This window comes from Felis catus, chromosome A3 (assembly GCF_018350175.1).
Source record: "Felis catus isolate Fca126 chromosome A3, F.catus_Fca126_mat1.0, whole genome shotgun sequence".
Classification (NCBI taxonomy): domain Eukaryota; kingdom Metazoa; phylum Chordata; class Mammalia; order Carnivora; family Felidae; genus Felis; species Felis catus.
In genome coordinates this window covers 130,452,189-130,468,639 of record NC_058370.1, presented here as the reverse complement: position 1 = coordinate 130,468,639, position 16,451 = coordinate 130,452,189, and the positions used below count along the sequence as shown (strand labels likewise).

Here is a 16,451-nt window from a genome sequence, read left to right as displayed (position 1 = left end):
GTAAAAAGATGCTTCAAAAATGTGAATAGAACCCAAAAACTGAAGAGAGAGAAATCTACCAGATGAAGATCATGAAAGGATGTTAGCAATCCAGCACAGAACTGAATTTGACATTACCCTCCTAGGTATCCAATAGAAAAGAGAAGTATAGTAACTCCTATCTGTGCACCATGTGAAAAATAGGAATATTTATTCTTGATGGAAAGACAAAGCTATTCTTTTTCTTCCTTGCTCTTACATCCCGAAGGAAAACTTACGATATGGAGAAAAAATTAGTGGTGAAAATACAAGTTTTTTGACTCTGCTTTTACAAAATACTGTCAGCTATTTATTGTATGTTTACATATTGGATTCCAATAAAAGGCCAAGGAATAATACGGGCTTATCGCTTAGTGACTACTTTTCAATGGGCTTTTAAGCATACATGTGTGCGTAGTTTTCTGCTTTGCTAATCTAACTTCGTTTAGGTTTAGAACTTCGATAACACAGATAAAAGAAGGGTCTTAAACGATCACACTCAATGCCAATCTTCTCAAGTATAAATTTGGCAAGATCCGAATAACAACTAACGGAAGATTCAGCTGTTTGGCAAGGCTTCTTCTCAGATAGCTATACCGTGGTGCTGATTGAAGAGGAACCCATAGTTTCTGGTACGACAGCGGGGCTGATAGTCTGTAATGAAATTCACAACACCTATTCTGATGACAGATGGATGCCATTGACTAGGCTCTGAGGATTTTTCCTCAAAATAACACAAATCCATTTAAGTGCCCAATACATAATATGCTATAAGAGGAAACAACAACAACAACAACAAACACTAAAGTAACAACAACAGCACCACACCAGGGTTTAGAGAAAACCAAGCTTCCCACAGGGGCCCTACACCAACAAGCTTGAGCTAGCTTGTAACACCCCAAGGCTCAGCTTCTTGATTTGCAACAGTGTTTGCAGAAATAATAAATGAAATAACAGAGTTGAAGCCCCAATCCCTTATTCAATATCTGACACATGGTAGATCCTAAGAGAAATTATTTCCTATTGTCCCAAATTTCCTGTTGTTATTTTGAAAAAGCCAAGTATTGCTTACTGGAAAGAAAGTCTGTAGAATATCATACAGGATACCCTGATGATAATAATAGTTGTCATTGTTGTCGTTATTATTATTATTATTATTATTATTATTATTATTATTATTATTGGCACATCCATTGTTCATGTAAATACCCGGAGTTTTCAATGCTGGGAACTTAAATAAGAGATAACACTCAATTCGGTGGAAGTAAGTATTTGATTTGCGGGTACCAAGTTTTAGTATATGTGCTGCTGAAGCGAGCACAACGGGTACCAAGTTTTATGCAGCCACTGGAGAATTCAATTGTGTATATTCCTGTGCCACTTGGTTTCCAAAAAGAGAAGGAATCAGGGGACAGAGAGAGCCTTTTCAAATTGCAGTCATGAGCAATACGATTGATACCTTAGGCAAAAGCAGAATATCTTCATAGTCATTAAGGGTAAATAAGAGGGCACTTAATCAGAATTGACCTCAGAACTTCCAGAGAACCTAAACACGTTGAACTGAAGATCAAAATCAGCCCAAAAGAAGAGAAACACGCACTAGTTGAGCCATTCCTCAAACATTCTGACAATGTAACTGTTTTTATTTAAGTAGATTGTAATGTAAATGACTGGATGTGTTAGCTTCTTGGTGCTCAAGAGGGGTGGATATTTGCATTTGGTAGCAGACCAAAGAAGCTGCCTTGCTGTCCATTTTTAAGATATGTAGGTTTATCCCAAGGGCTACTTGTTGAAATCTGGTTAATGTCCTGGGTTCCATTAAGCATCCTTTTATTCAGCCGTGCATCATCATCTCCACCAGTTAACAGTGATGGCTGAACTGGGTAATGGGTCCTTGTCCTCTAAGGATGCCTGCTCCAGGGGACCAAGGAAGGGACATAATATCCATCTATAAACATGATGCAAAGCTGAATTCCATGTAGCACATGCTGTTCTGTGATGACCATAGAATCATGCTTGTCCAGGTGATTTTCTATATGGGGTTCGGCATCTTGGTTTCTGGATACCCTGAAAATGTCAGGAGTCACACAACTCATTTTATCATCCCATGACCAAGGTAACACTGAGGAGAACTTTGTCCCAGGGGCATGCGGTAGTTTGGGTCAATGGGAACCATGGTCTACCTTTTAGTTTTTGTGATCCTGAAATTCAGTGTTTGAATTTCAACAGACCCTAGTTTGGTGTTGAGCTGGAATTTAATAGCATATTGAGGAGGGACAGAAAAGTTGCCCAAGAGATTTATTTATTCAAAGATGCAATTATAAGTTCTGAGCATCTAGAGAGGTTCCATAGTCTACTGAAGTCAGTCTCTTCCCAGAGCAAATGCTTGGGAATAAAATTTCTGAGTCAGAGCATTTCTTGAGAAGCAGAAAATTAGAAAACAGGAAACAGGCATGCTGAATTCTCCTTAAGCATCCCCCAGTATATGAGAGAGAGAGAGAGAGAGAGAGAGAGAGAGAGAGAGAGAGAGAGAGAGAGAGAGAGAAACAGAGGCAGAGGAGACACCCCTAATATGACTTTAGTAAAGGCTTGTTATACTGGGCCAAAAAGAAACAGACACACACACATGTATTTACACATTCTTATAGCAGAATAATTATAGAGGTTGTTACTTGTACTTTAGTAGTTATAGCTTGGGGTTATATGCCAAGACCCCGTGACTCCAGGATTTTGCTTAATCTCTCTGAGCTTTGGTTTCCACAATACACATGCTATTTTTTCCATCACAAAGTTAACTCTAAGGCCAATAATCCCCTGGTTTTAAAGTGCTCTGTGAATGGTGACAAATTTTACTAATTCACAATATCACCATCAATATATCATCCTCTCATATCGCCCGCATTTGACAGAAACACATGTTTTAAAATGAGTGCGATTTTAAGGCATAGAGAAGTCTTCCTTGTCCTCCAAAATAAACAGCTTGCAATTAATGGTACTTAACAACTTTTATGACCAGTACTTAGAAGAAAATTCTGTTTCCTTACGCAACCCCATCTATAGAAATGCTTACTGTGGAAATCTGGTGCATAAATATTCAGTGAACATTTTTCAAAAGCTACCTAAATTGTCTTTCTAAAACATAAATACATGTGAGAGGAGAAAATCAGCTACTCAAATGGATCGCTGTCTTTGTGTTCTCTAACAATAAGCTCCTATCAAGTGGGATAATGAGGTTTTATATTTGCACAGCACCTGTTTAAGCAAGCTCAGACTAGGAAGGAAATGACCCTGCGCCAACATCCTGGGTCTGGAGGTACCGAGGACAATTGGAAAATTTGCCTTTTAAGCAGCTGAACCAGCTTCAAAGCCCACTTTCAGAAATAGGCTATTTTTTTTGATGCCCATTGTGTTTACTTACAGCAAACACAGTACACATTACAAGTTTGAGCTTGTTTTTTGTTTCCTATTGCTGACTACGGAGGTTAACAGACACAATTTTTTCCTATTCTTTAACGAACTTTGGTGCAATTCTTCCTAGAATATGTTTAGTCATTTCACCAATTGTGAAGTTATTTTTTTTTAAATGCATTGGAAAGATTTGAAATTGCTTATTCTTTGGAAGCATCCTGTCACAGATACCATCACAGCAGCCATTGGAGATCAGCAACATTTTGTAGCATTTTTTTGTTTTTAGGAAAAACAAAACAACAACAACAAAACACCAGCTACTTAACTGCTTCTAGTAGATTTCCTTCTCTTTCTGCTGAAACTGGAAACTTTCCTCAGCTGAAACTATGGAAACTTCTATTAAGCAAATGTCACATTCGTGGTTAACAAGTACTATATTACAATTTATGAGCAGTTGAATTTTTACTGTTCAAAGTAGTTGTATTTCACCTTTCTGCAGTGGTGGTAATCACTTGTTGCCTGTTTTATCTGTCGGTGTTCTAAAAAAATTGTCTTAAAGTAGGTGCTAATGCCACTTATATAAATATAGCTGACCTTAAAAATTAATCAGACCTTAAAATTAATTGGGATTAATGCTTTGTACGTTACACTCATCTTTTAAGACAATGGCAGTCAAAAACTAGAGATGTTCTCCAGTAGAAATACAAGAATTTAAATATTAACTAGCCCTGTCTTTGGGTCTTGTCTTTTGAGCTGTAAAAATGTAAAAAAAAAAAAAGTCATATCACCTCTTGGTGTTTTTTTTCTCCTCATCTGTAAAATAGACCAAAAAAAATGCTTACCTTTTAAATTATGAGAATCAGATAGGAGAGTTGATCTTAACACCTGGCAAGGAGAATTTGTTCATGGTGTTATTTGTCTTCCTATCACCTAATTCTCCAGTAGGTTAAATAGAGATATATACATAGATAGAAGTGTAGATGTCTATAAATCCCCTACTGGCATTTAACCGGAAATAATTATTTTTTTAAGTTTTTATTTATTTATTTATATTGAGAGACAGACAAAGATAGCACAAGTAGGGGAGGGGCAGGGAAAGAGGGCGACAGAGAATCCCAAGCAGGCTCTGCACTGTCAGCACAGACCCCGATGTGGGGCTCGAACCCACAAAACCATGAGATCATGACCTGAGCCAAAACCAAGAGTCAGATGCTTGACTAACTGAGCCATCCAGGTGCCCCGGAAATAATTATCTTTACTATTAATTTCAGCCAGTGTAAAAGTGTCCGATAGAAATTTACTCAACAATTTAGCCATGAAAAAATGTCTTCTACTAAGTAGACACTATTTGTATTAAAGCCAATGAGTTAATTATCATATACTCATCAGTTGATTATGCTGGGTTTATGGATCTAATACAGAAGAACTTCTAATTATTAGATGCTCAAAGTATTAATTAGAAGTTTTAGCCCATATCCCTCAATAGATGGTTAGACTTTCATTCTCGTTTTCTGGTAGACCAAGAACCTGTACTTTTAACAAGTTTCCAGATGATCTTGATACAGATGGCCAATAAACCACATTCTGAAAAACACTCAAACATGTCATAGATAATTCCCAACTAAACATAAGGTGGCACTAAAACATGCAGTGACATTCACTCGAAGTGTGAAAGAATCTGTGGATTTAATAAATCAACACTTATTAAGTCACCATTCTAGGGAAGGCAGTCTGTCAAGTCTAATCAAAGATAAAGAGATATCTAAGAAACTGTGCTAAATTCATTCTAACTGGGAACACAGAAAAGTGAACAGTATGTTGCTAAATAATGTATTTTTCATTGTTGACTATGAGATCGTCACATAGGTTAATGCCATTTTGTCCCATTTTAATATCATGCATTAATGTGGATTTCATTTGCTTCAAGAAGGAGTACAGACAATGCCATTCCAACCAGAAGGAGACGCATTTTCTTACATCCGCCGGTGTATTACTAAAAAATCATCTCTTTCTAATACAAATGGTTTTTCTTGACTATGGAAACTCACATTTCGGAAACACTCACTTTGTAAAGTTTAGGTACGTTGATGGCTGTAACACTGACGTCTGTTCAAACACCAGATTGTGTTTGGGCTCTTCCCTCTTCAGTGAAAATTCTTCGGTTCTTCATTTGTCCTGCAACTTTGAGAAGTCCGACATTTTCATTGCATTCTTTCCAGATCTCTCAGGTGGAAACAACTGGGCCAGATTTACTGCCAAGGCGACCCAATCAATTGAGCCTCCTTCTGCCAGACCCAGGCAGGTGACACGCAAGTGGTCTTTCCCGTGAGGTAGCTAAAGGGTGTGGTATTTAAGCATTGTGACCTACAGCACTAGGAAAACCAGGGTGTGGACCTCAGCCTCTGAACTCCAAATTCTGCCTTCACGATGCGTAGTCAGAAGCGTGAAGCTGTGGAATGGCGACATCACTTGGTTTTATGAAAACTGGAATGAGGCTTATACCAGCCAGAAATTTTTCTTGTAATCATACATTCAATAACAGAACTAATGCAGTGTATTGAGAATTGTAAAATTAGGTGTTAAAGTCATGATTAAATTTCATGAGAGCAAAAAAAAGATGAAGATAACATTATAATAATGACACCTTATTGAGGTTTTAAATTTTGATTGAAGAAGTTCTACCAGATAAGAACATTAGGGAAGACAATATTCCTTCTGGTCCTAAGACTCTATGGCTCTGTTTTACAAGATTTGATGTACTTTAAATAAACTCATGTCTCAAACTATCAAAAATTCTCTTCAGGCCCCTACCTTCTAGATTAATAAACTATCAAAAACATACATGGATATGATGGTATAAGGATGTAAGCCAATTTCAAAAATTGTCTTACTATTTCAGGACCTTTGTTCTCCAAAAGGAGCTAAAGATATTCTGGAAACCACTCTTCACTCACTCAGCACTTTAGAATGGCATTAATTCTTCTGGATGCTGAATATAAGACTTGAGAAGTACATTGTATTTCCTACCAGTTCAAATTTTTCTCTCTGAATCGACAGATCAGTAAATAATTACACGTCAAATATTGACCCCGATGTCAGCCCCAAGTGTCAAAAGATTATAGAGAAGAGGAATCCACACTCCAGGACTGACTGCCAAGTTCAAATCCTGGCTCTACCACCTGTTTGATGTATGACTTTGGAAAACTTAACGTTAACTCCATTCGCCTCATTATCCTAATTTATAAAACAGAGATAGGGTTATGGGAGAACTGAAGTAAATAATATACTTAAATTGTTTAAACAGTACTTGGAACATGGTCATGCCATATGAAACAAGTCTAACCCTACATACAAAAGGTTTCTTGAACACCTTCAGAGCACCAAACATGCAAGCCGTCTTAAGTGATGAATGGGGATTTACTAAACTAAAATGGTCAAAGTTCTCTGAAATGGGCAAACGAATGGAAAGGCCAGAGTAAGGTCAGAGAACTGGAACATCTTTGTATGGGGTGAGCACAGCAACGCTAGTAAATGTGAAGAGGCAGAAGGGAAGGTTCGGGAGAGGACTGAAAAGACTGAGCCTGCCCTTCAAGAATGTTGTAACTTCAAGGATTGAATCACTCTTTCCTTTATGTCAGCAGCAAAATTAGGTTCTTGGACAGCATTTCCACATATGAGTTTTCATATCAACCCAGGTGCTAGAAAATACCAACTGTATTTAGGCTGAAAATTGCCGTATCTTTTCAGTGTTTCAAGAAATTGATCTAACTGCATGAAGGAGGACAGGTTGGAGGGCGAGAGACCAAACGAAGGGGAGACAAACCTGAAATCATCTGGGTGAAAGTTAGTAAGAGTCTCACCTAAGCCAGTGGACACAGGCATGAAAAGAATGAGGACACATGTGGGAGAGAATTTGGAGGGATCATAAATATGATTTTTTTGTTACTGACCAGATATGAAAGGAAGGGAAAGAATCCAACACAATTCCTGAGTTTGGGGCTTTAGTAACTAAGATGATAATTATGCTATAAAGAAAGGGTACAGTTTTACAAGATTGATATGAATTCTTTTGAAATTGAGGTGCTTTTTCACTTACAAAGTTTTTTTTTAAGAAATGTTTGTTTTAGTATTTTTTTAAATGTTTATTTATTTTTGAGAGAAAGAGAGAGAGAGAGAGAGAGAGAGAGAGAGAGAGAGAGAGAGAGAGAGAATGAGTGGGGGAGGGGCAGAGAGAGAGGGAGATACAGTATCCAAGCGGGCTGCAGGCTCTGAGCTATCAGCACAGAGCCTGATGCAGGGCTCGAACCCACAAGCTGTGAGATCATGACCTAAGCCAAAGTCAGACACTTAACCAACTGAGCCACCCGGGCACCCATAGAAATGTTTGTTTTATAAATATCATTGTCATTATTATGGAGCCATTATTATCTAAACTTCATATCCCAATATCACCAACACTACGGCTACCATTTTGTTGTCTTTGTTACATTCGACTCGTAACCATGGTGGAGCAGGTCCCCGAGGCCTGAATCACCCAACGGCATTTTCATTTGTTTGTTAGTTAGTTTTTGGCCAAAGGCGGATACTAAGAAGATCCAAAGATCAGATGGCATCCCAGGTCTCGATGGTTTGGTTACCGACCTGGTTGTTTTGAGAGACGCCATTTGTTCCTCAGGTAACTCTGGGTCATCGTGGATACAGGTGCCAGAGGTGCTGGAGGAGCTGCAGGGTTTCACACGGGTCTTACTTGGTAATGCCAACTGCTGGTTTTCTGCAGCTGGGTTGGTAGGAAAACACTTAGCAGAGGCTCAATTCTGGCCATGTTCTCCAAGGAAATAATTCTGATGATGAGAAAAGGTAAAAGACACTCGCCTCCCTTGCAAGTAGCTGGTAACTATAAATCATGTGGTCTTTTTTTTTTTTTTTTCCTTTTATTCATTTGTTTGCTTTTTTCCTTTGCGGGGCAAGTCTGTTATGAACAGGATTGATGTAAATCTAACGCCAACGTATCCTAGTAGCTACTTTCACACTTGGCACATTATTTATTGAACAAAAGACTAAGATGAGGGACGATTAAATGCAATCTATTTAATAAAAATTAAACAGATACTGGGGCGCCTGGGTGGCGCAGTCGGTTAAGCGTCCGACTTCAGCCAGGTCACGATCTCGCGGTCCGTGAGTTCGAGCCCCGCATCGGGCTCTGGGCTGATGGCTCAGAGCCTGGAGCCTGTTTCCGATTCTGTGTCTCCCTCTCTCTCTGCCCCTCCCCCGTTCATGCTCTGTCTCTCTCTTTCCCAAAAATAAATAAATGTTGAAAAAAAAATTAAAAAAAAATTAAACAGATATTAATTTAAATATTGCAGATGATTATAAAGAGAAATATTTTCTCAAATTCATTTGAATCAATTATATTGAGAGTGGGAGACGAGATGTTCCCCCAAAGTATGCCTTTGGGGGAGTCTGTGCCTATTTTATTGTCCTTCCATTCACTGTAAAATTTATCTCTGGATTGATCCAGGAGTTCAGAAAACATATTTTTAAATATGTTGGTGGAGACCCTGTGGAGCCATTTTTACCAATCTCTTTCAAGTTTCTACCACCTGCTTACATCAGTGGACATTACCAGAAAGGGCTTTTGGAAACTCAAAAGTGTATTTACTAGAAGAACGCTAAGATGTTATTTGTGCCACACGCTGTACAATGACTTCTCCATGAGAATTCACAGCAGACATCCAGCTCTCCACACCCGAAAACAGGTGTGTTTCTCTAAAGAAAAGAAAGTTGCATTTGCCCTCCTCACTCTGATGAATATAATTTTGTGTACTTGGGCTCAGAATTCTTAGAGTCAAATCTGTGGTCCTTAGAGTATGCATACCATATCTACAGAATGTGTTTCTGTTTTTCTGGTTTACTTTCCTTTTTTCTTTTCTTTTCTTTTTTTTTTTTTAGGCCCATTTTCCTAACTTAATGTATGACCTTAGCTAATTTTCCTTAAATCCCTTCTGGAAAATGTAAGTTATGGGTTAATATAAATGATATCTTATCTACAGGGAGTGATCTTTATGTGTTGGGAACTGTCCTCCGAGTTTTACTTGTAGTCACTCAAATAAATATAAATGTCTTTCTTATACATGAGATACAACTGCACAGAGGTCAACTTATTGTTCAAGGTCACTGAGTGGCGACCACTCAGTGGTGGAACTGAGTTATGAATCTATATAGTCTTTGAGCTTTGAGTCACTTCATTGTATTTCCTTTGCAAGCACAGCATGTTATGAAGATATTTCATATTCTTGTATTTAGCATCAACTGACAAACAATGCAGACTGTCTAGCTACTGAACATAGGGTTGAGGTGGATTGAAACAAAATAGACATAATCCCCTCCCATTTAGTGAAAAAAAACAGTATTCCAATGGCAGAGATTAAACATAATTAACTATAATGCAAATGTAAATATCATTTGCAAGGTGCATACAGAGAACTGTAGATACACGGTGGTTTTGTGTGTTGGGGAATGTTTCAATGTGTTGCTGTCATCCATGGAAGAAGCAATCTTGTTGAGGCTTTTATGCAGAAAGATGGTAGTTTGATACGAGTAATATTAGTTTGCATTCCTTTCTCTTCCACGTCAGAGCTTATTCTCATGGTTGGAATTTATGTCTAAAACAGACATTTATTGATCACTCAGTATATACCTATATCTGTGAGCACCTATGATGTACCATAGTATCTCACTTATCCCCCAAAGAATTCCCCCAGTAGCTTCATTTTTTCATAAGTGCTTTCACGATTTAAATAATAATAAAGGTTTGCTTCTGACTTATTTTATAGAATTTGAATGATATTCTATTTTGAATGACCAGTAGGATGTTGAATATTAAAACTAGATCAAGATTTCAATGTCCTCTAAATATTTCTAAATACTTTTTCTAGTCTCCTTTGAGATAATTCTGCTCCATTTTTCTTTTCTCTTTTGGTGATTTGGATATATTCCTGTCTTTTTCTTTATTGAAGACAGCTCATTATTCTATACAAACACATTAGACCAACATACACTTTTTGCTAATCCTTTAAAATCTCACCCCTCATCTCAACCCCAGTTCTACCCAGCAAAACCTTTAGGTTTCTAGCCTTTTCTCCTAAAATTTTAAGAGAATTAGGAGAAAACAATTCAGAAAATGCATTTCCTCAATGCAGGTAAGGGTTCACAGAGCAATACGTGTTGGAAACCAACATGTATATATAAAGTAGAAAAGTGTAGCTATTTCCCATTTTGTTAAGTGAAACTAATTCCAGCAAAATAATATAACCATCTGTTACCTGCTGTGTATATCTGGAATCATCGTGAATTTAAAGAGTACTTAATATTAATGATTAAGTATTCCTCAATATGGAAAATCAAGTTTTATGTAAATCTCTGAATACTGCTCAATTTAAAACTTGAAGGTCAACCATAATCAAGCTCTATTTTGTGAAGTTTATCAATAGGGTCATAAATAGTATTTGGCTGCTCGGGCAGGTCTCCTTGGTCCAATATGTTTCTTCAATAGTACAGATGTCCTCTTAGAATAGACTATCTCAGCCTAGCCTCTTAACCTAGAATATCTACCTCATTCATACATTGTGGTGAAAAGCCTCTCCATGCTTATAGCCTATCTTCAAAGACTAGCATCTCTACCAAGGATTTCTCAAGCTGATATGCTGAATAATATGGATGTTGATAACACACGTACACTCTGTCAAATAGAATATCCTTTCAAATATGAAATAGCTTTAAAATTCAGACACACACATGGGTGTGGATTTACTCAATGATATTGCTTTATTCCTTTCCTTAACTTAATTGAAGGAATGGAGACCATGACTACAGAAATAGAAGAGAGCAGAGAAGAACACAGAACATAAAAATCTTTGGAAGAAATGAGGTAAGGCTTGTCAGTCAAAAGTTGCTGAGCCATTAGGCAAGTATTAAGCCCAGAATTTACTGAGTCTGAAACTTTGCCAAGAGTTCTCAATACAGAGTATCTCCTATGCCTTTTGTTCTGTGGTAGCTACGAACATACATCTTCGCAATATTAAGAGGAACTGTGTTTAATTCCCATTTCGTGGATACGATGGTAATTTCATAGGATTCAACCTTACAGAATATTTCTTGGGAAGCAGTTGAATACATGGCTTGTACTTGTGATAGGAAATGCCAAAGTCAACTTAAACAGTCTCAAAGAAATCAGGGGCACCTGGGTGGCTCAGTGAGTTCAGCATCCAACTCTTGATCTTGGCTCACGTGATCTCACGGTTCGTGAGTTCGAGCCCCGCATCAGCAGGCTCCACGCTGAGGCACAGACTGCTTGGGTTTCTCTGTCTTCCTCTCTCTCTGCTCCTCCTCTGCTCAGGCTCTTTCCCTCTCCCTCTGCCTGCTTGCTTTCTCTCTCTCTCAAAAATAAACTTAAAACAAAAAACTTAAAAAATTAATTGACCACTAGACTTGAGTCTGCTCACTTAGAATTACTGGATTTAGGAATAACACAGAATTACATTTTATAATTATTTGCAAAAGAAATAAAATACATAATTTCATTCTCCTCAAATATATACATTTTAAAGGAAATTATTCCAAAGATAAATGAGCCAAACGTCACTCTTTAAGGTTTTGAGATGAGGAAGTATATTACTGTTTTTCAAATACCATTTTTTAGTTCAATAAATCTATTTAAGGTGCTGCGATTTTATAGTTTTCAATAAAGACACAAGCAAGCATAAGATCATTAAAATCTGGTCTTGCAAACCTTCTGAAGGAAGAGCTGCTTTGAAACAACTGAATGTTCATAAGCATTGATATGATAAATAACAAGAATTTATTCATGTTCTTTCAATTTCATACACAATTGAAAAAACGATGTTACTTCCAACCTATCCCATTCCTTCTTTGGGATAACTTCATGGCAGCTTTTCTGTTTTTCCCTTTTCTCAGACACAGTCTGAGAAGTCCTGAGCTTTTGGACACAAAGCCAGGGGCTGGACGGGAATATGAGCATGCTTACCCTAGGCTTCTGACTCCCCTATTTCTGTGTGATGGCATAGGGGGTGTGCTGGGGTGTGGAAGGGTTAAAAAAGGTGCTGGGAAAGAAATCAAATATGAAAAAAGAGGCTTGACTCAGAAAGCTTGGTCCTGTGTACTGAGATTCAGAATTCAGGGATTGCTTTGAGCTTTCTCGTGTCGTTCCAGATCTGGGTGTTAGGGATAAAGGGAGTAACGTCTGACAGGTAGGTGTTTGTGAATTGTCAGCAATACAATGACAGCGTTTTCTGGGATGAGCACAACAAAGGGTGATGTAAAAATAGATGAAAGGAATGCTCTGTATTTCAGCAAAGAACATGTCCCAGCTTAGGGGTATCGATTGTAGGACCCTCTGTAAGCCTGGGCACTCTGGGACTCCAGTGGTATCAGCGGCTTCATCCTTGACATTTACTAGCTGTGTTATGTTGGGCAGCTGGCTTAGCCTCTCTGGGCCTCAGTGTCATCATCTGAAATATGGGTGGATAATAGTGCCAAGTTTAGAAGGTTGTTATGAATGTCAAATTACTTCGCACATGCCTGACATTAAAAACAGCATCTAGAACACAGTAAATAATTCATTTACTATCATTTATTATTATGTACAAGGAGCCTTTAGCCTTTTGGGCCTAAAAAGAAGTAGGTGCTGGGTGGCTCAGTACGTTAAACGTCCGACTTTGGCTCAGGTCATGATCTCGTGATTTGTGGATTTGAGCCCCGTGTCAGGCTCTGTGCTGACAGCTCGGAGCCCGGAGCCTGCTTCGCATTCTGTGTCTCCCTCTCTCTCTGCCCCTAACCCACTCGCATTCTGTCTCTGTCTCTCTCAAAAATAAATAAACATTAAAAAAAAAAAAAGAAGAAGAAAAAAACAAATAGTCTTTTAAGTACATATTCCTGGTACAAAAATTCCCTGGAGGCATTGGCAAGAGTCTGGGGAAGTTAGCTGGATCAAGGAGTTCAGCTTCCCTTTATATACAAATGTTACAAAGTTGAGCCTGGGTGGCTCAGTCGGTTGAGGGTCCGACTTAGGCTCAGGTCATGATCTCCGGGTTTGTGGGTTTGAGCCCTGCGTTAGGCTCTGTGCTGACAGCTCAGAGCCCGGAGCCTGCTTTGGATTCTGTGTCTCCCTCCCTTTCTGCCCCTCCCATGCTCATGCTCTGTCTCTCCCTCTCTCAAAAGTAAACAAACATAAAAAAAAAAAAAAAAAGAAATAGGCAGCACTTATTTTGCAGAGGGATCCTAGAGTTATGGTATGGCTGTCACAGTGCGGTCATAGGGATCAAAGGACCGAGGAGCAGACAATACCACATAAATCAAAGCTGTAAGGAATTGATAGAAAAATGATGCGTTTTATCTAATAACTGGGATGGCTGTCTTCATCCATACTCAAAGCAGTCTGTAGTTATTTTCTAAAAATAATTTGGGAATTAGGCGTTGATAGAAGCCTGTGTTTTGTTCCTTTTGAAGGGGCTGTAGGCCCTGTGCCAGTGTTTCGAGTCAGAAACAGAGAAATACGATCTTGTGTCTCTGTGATAGTCCAGAAGTAGTTAATGACATAGTCTTGTGTTTGAATCCCAGACATGCTGCCTCCTCTTCTGTGATCACAGGGAACCTAAGTGATTTTTCTTAATCTCTGGGCTTAGTTTTTCATCAGAAAAGGGCTAAGAATCACGAGAATTCAACTATTAACATTGTTGAGATTTCAATGAGTATATGAATTGAGTTCTAAGTAATGATCGTAGTTCCAGAAATATAGTAAGCATTCAATAAATGGTGATTATTATGAAGAAGTGACAGTAAAAGGAGGACATCAGCCTGGTGTAGCCTTGGGAACAACTATTATTCATAAGGAAATCCTCTTTAAAATGATATGGGGGGGGTGCCTGGGTGGCATAGTCGGTTAAGCATCTGACTCTTGGTTTCCACTCAGTCATGATCTCAGCATTTGTGAGCTCGAGCCCCTGCATCAGGTTCTGCACTGACAGCACGAGGCTTGCTTGGGATTCTCTCTCTCCTTCTCTCTCCCTCCCCCTGCCTCTCTAAATAAGCTTAAAAAATGATATTGGGTATCATGATGCTGCTTAGAAGACACTGAGATACACACACAGACCAGATACACGGATTTATATTTTTTTAAATGTTTATTTATTTTTGAGAGAGTACCTGCGGGAGAGGGGCAGAGGGTGACAGAGGATCCGAAGCAGGCATTACGGTGACAGCAGCGAGCCCCATGTGGGGCCCATGAACTGTGAGATCGTAACCTGAGCCAGAGTCAGACGCTCAACTGACTGGGCCACTCAGGCGCCCCTACGCTGATTTATAATTTAAAAAGAGCAACATCAATCATTGAGGAGTTCACAGAAGGGTAAGGGAGACAAACAGATATGACTAACATGTAGTACAAGGCAGAATGTGAATACACACACGTGCGCGCACACACACACGCACAAGTAGAAATGAGGCGCCTTATCAGCACTGGAAGGAGCAAAGATGAATTCTATGGAATAAAGTCTCTGAAGTTGGATGACAACGAGGTGTGCATTTAAGGGTAAGTATAATTCTTCCAGGTAGTTATGGTCTTTGGCCAAAGCTAAGATTTTCAGAGGTTTAAAACTCCAAGTTCCAAGTTTCTATAACCATTGCCTTTTCTTGTCCTAAATGGGGTTGTTCGATAAAATACAGATGTCCAGTTAATTTGAAATAAGCACCAATAATTTTTCCTATAGGTATGTCCTAATAATACATGGGGCTAATATTAAAAAACAATAAATAATTCTAAAATCAAATATAAATGGGCATCTTGGATTTTTATTTGTTAAACATGGCGGCCCTAGGCAGTTACAGCATGGAGAGAGAGAATATTGAGTTGCGGACATTTAAAGACCGTTTTGTTAAGCAGAAGCTACTGCTACTCCTTTGGATGTGCTCAGATCAATCCCTTCCCATCTCTGCACGTCAGTTTCTACATCTGATGTAGATTAAGAGATGGTTAAGGGACGGTTAAGGGGTGATCTCCAAGTCCTTCCACAGCCCCCATGCTCTGTGGGGTTAATTATGTTTAATACATGACTAATACTTATATTGATGTTGAACATTTACTGTGCCTCACACACAGCATTCATTACTTCTTACATTTTATCTCTAATTCAGAAAACAAGTTCATTTTCACATGTACAACCTGAGGTTCAGATATTAACTGGTTTGGCTGGAAGTAAAAGTTGATCCATAGGGGAGTCAGGATTTTCTCTCTCTTCTTTCAAATTCTTACCACTCTCGTCACTCCTTGAGCTTTCTTTGAGCTTTCGTTTGGTATTTAAAACGAGTTGTTAGTAGAGAATAATAAAGTAGATAAATGTAAAATTTGATATTATATGTTACTTAAGGAGTAATTGTTGAAATGTAATTACAAATTTTCACTAGAGGAGACACTAATGGAAGGCATTTTTATCTCTTTTTTTCAGTATGATTGCTAGGATTCTACTTTTAAAATAGGGTTTCAAGGTTTCCTAGGGAAGTAAATTGATGTCAGAATCTCCAATAAAAGCTTGATTGTGTGATAGATGACCTGTTCACATGGTGATATATAGTTTCCAATAATTTTAAAAGCACATCTAGCCCTCATTCCACCGTATATATTACATAGATTTTATTTGAAATTTTGCAAAAGTGCTACCCAATCACTCTTTGTACTTAAGTTGAAGGGGAAAGCTGTAAGTTTCACTAAAGCATGACACTTCCAAGCACATATTCACAATATATATATATATTTTTCCCATTTTCCCTTGAACACTTAACAGGTCAGTAGGCAAGATATTATAGAACTGGAGTACTTTAGTGTAATGTCAGTGTTTTAGAAGCAGATTGATGTCTGTCCACATAAATTAGGAAGTAGGCAATGACAAAAAACAGCAGTGCAGCAGCATTTTGTTTTCAATTAAGAGCTAGAAGATGAAAGACAGCAGGATACT

The 16,451-nt window shown here is 38.4% G+C and overlaps 1 long non-coding RNA gene across 3 annotated transcripts in view; it reads right to left on the bottom strand.

Annotated features, from left to right (window-relative positions):
- LOC109498405 overlaps positions 1-6,764 on the bottom strand; it is a 234,174-nt gene extending 227,410 nt beyond the window's left edge. The window contains exon 1 of one of the 3 annotated variants that reach the window (XR_006595984.1): positions 5,492-6,764. This is a non-coding gene — a long non-coding RNA (uncharacterized LOC109498405). The remainder of the gene's footprint in view (positions 1-5,491) is intronic. The other 2 variants (XR_002155221.3, XR_006595983.1) reach the window with 2 other exon arrangements.
- Between the last annotated feature and the right edge of the window lie 9,687 nt (positions 6,765-16,451).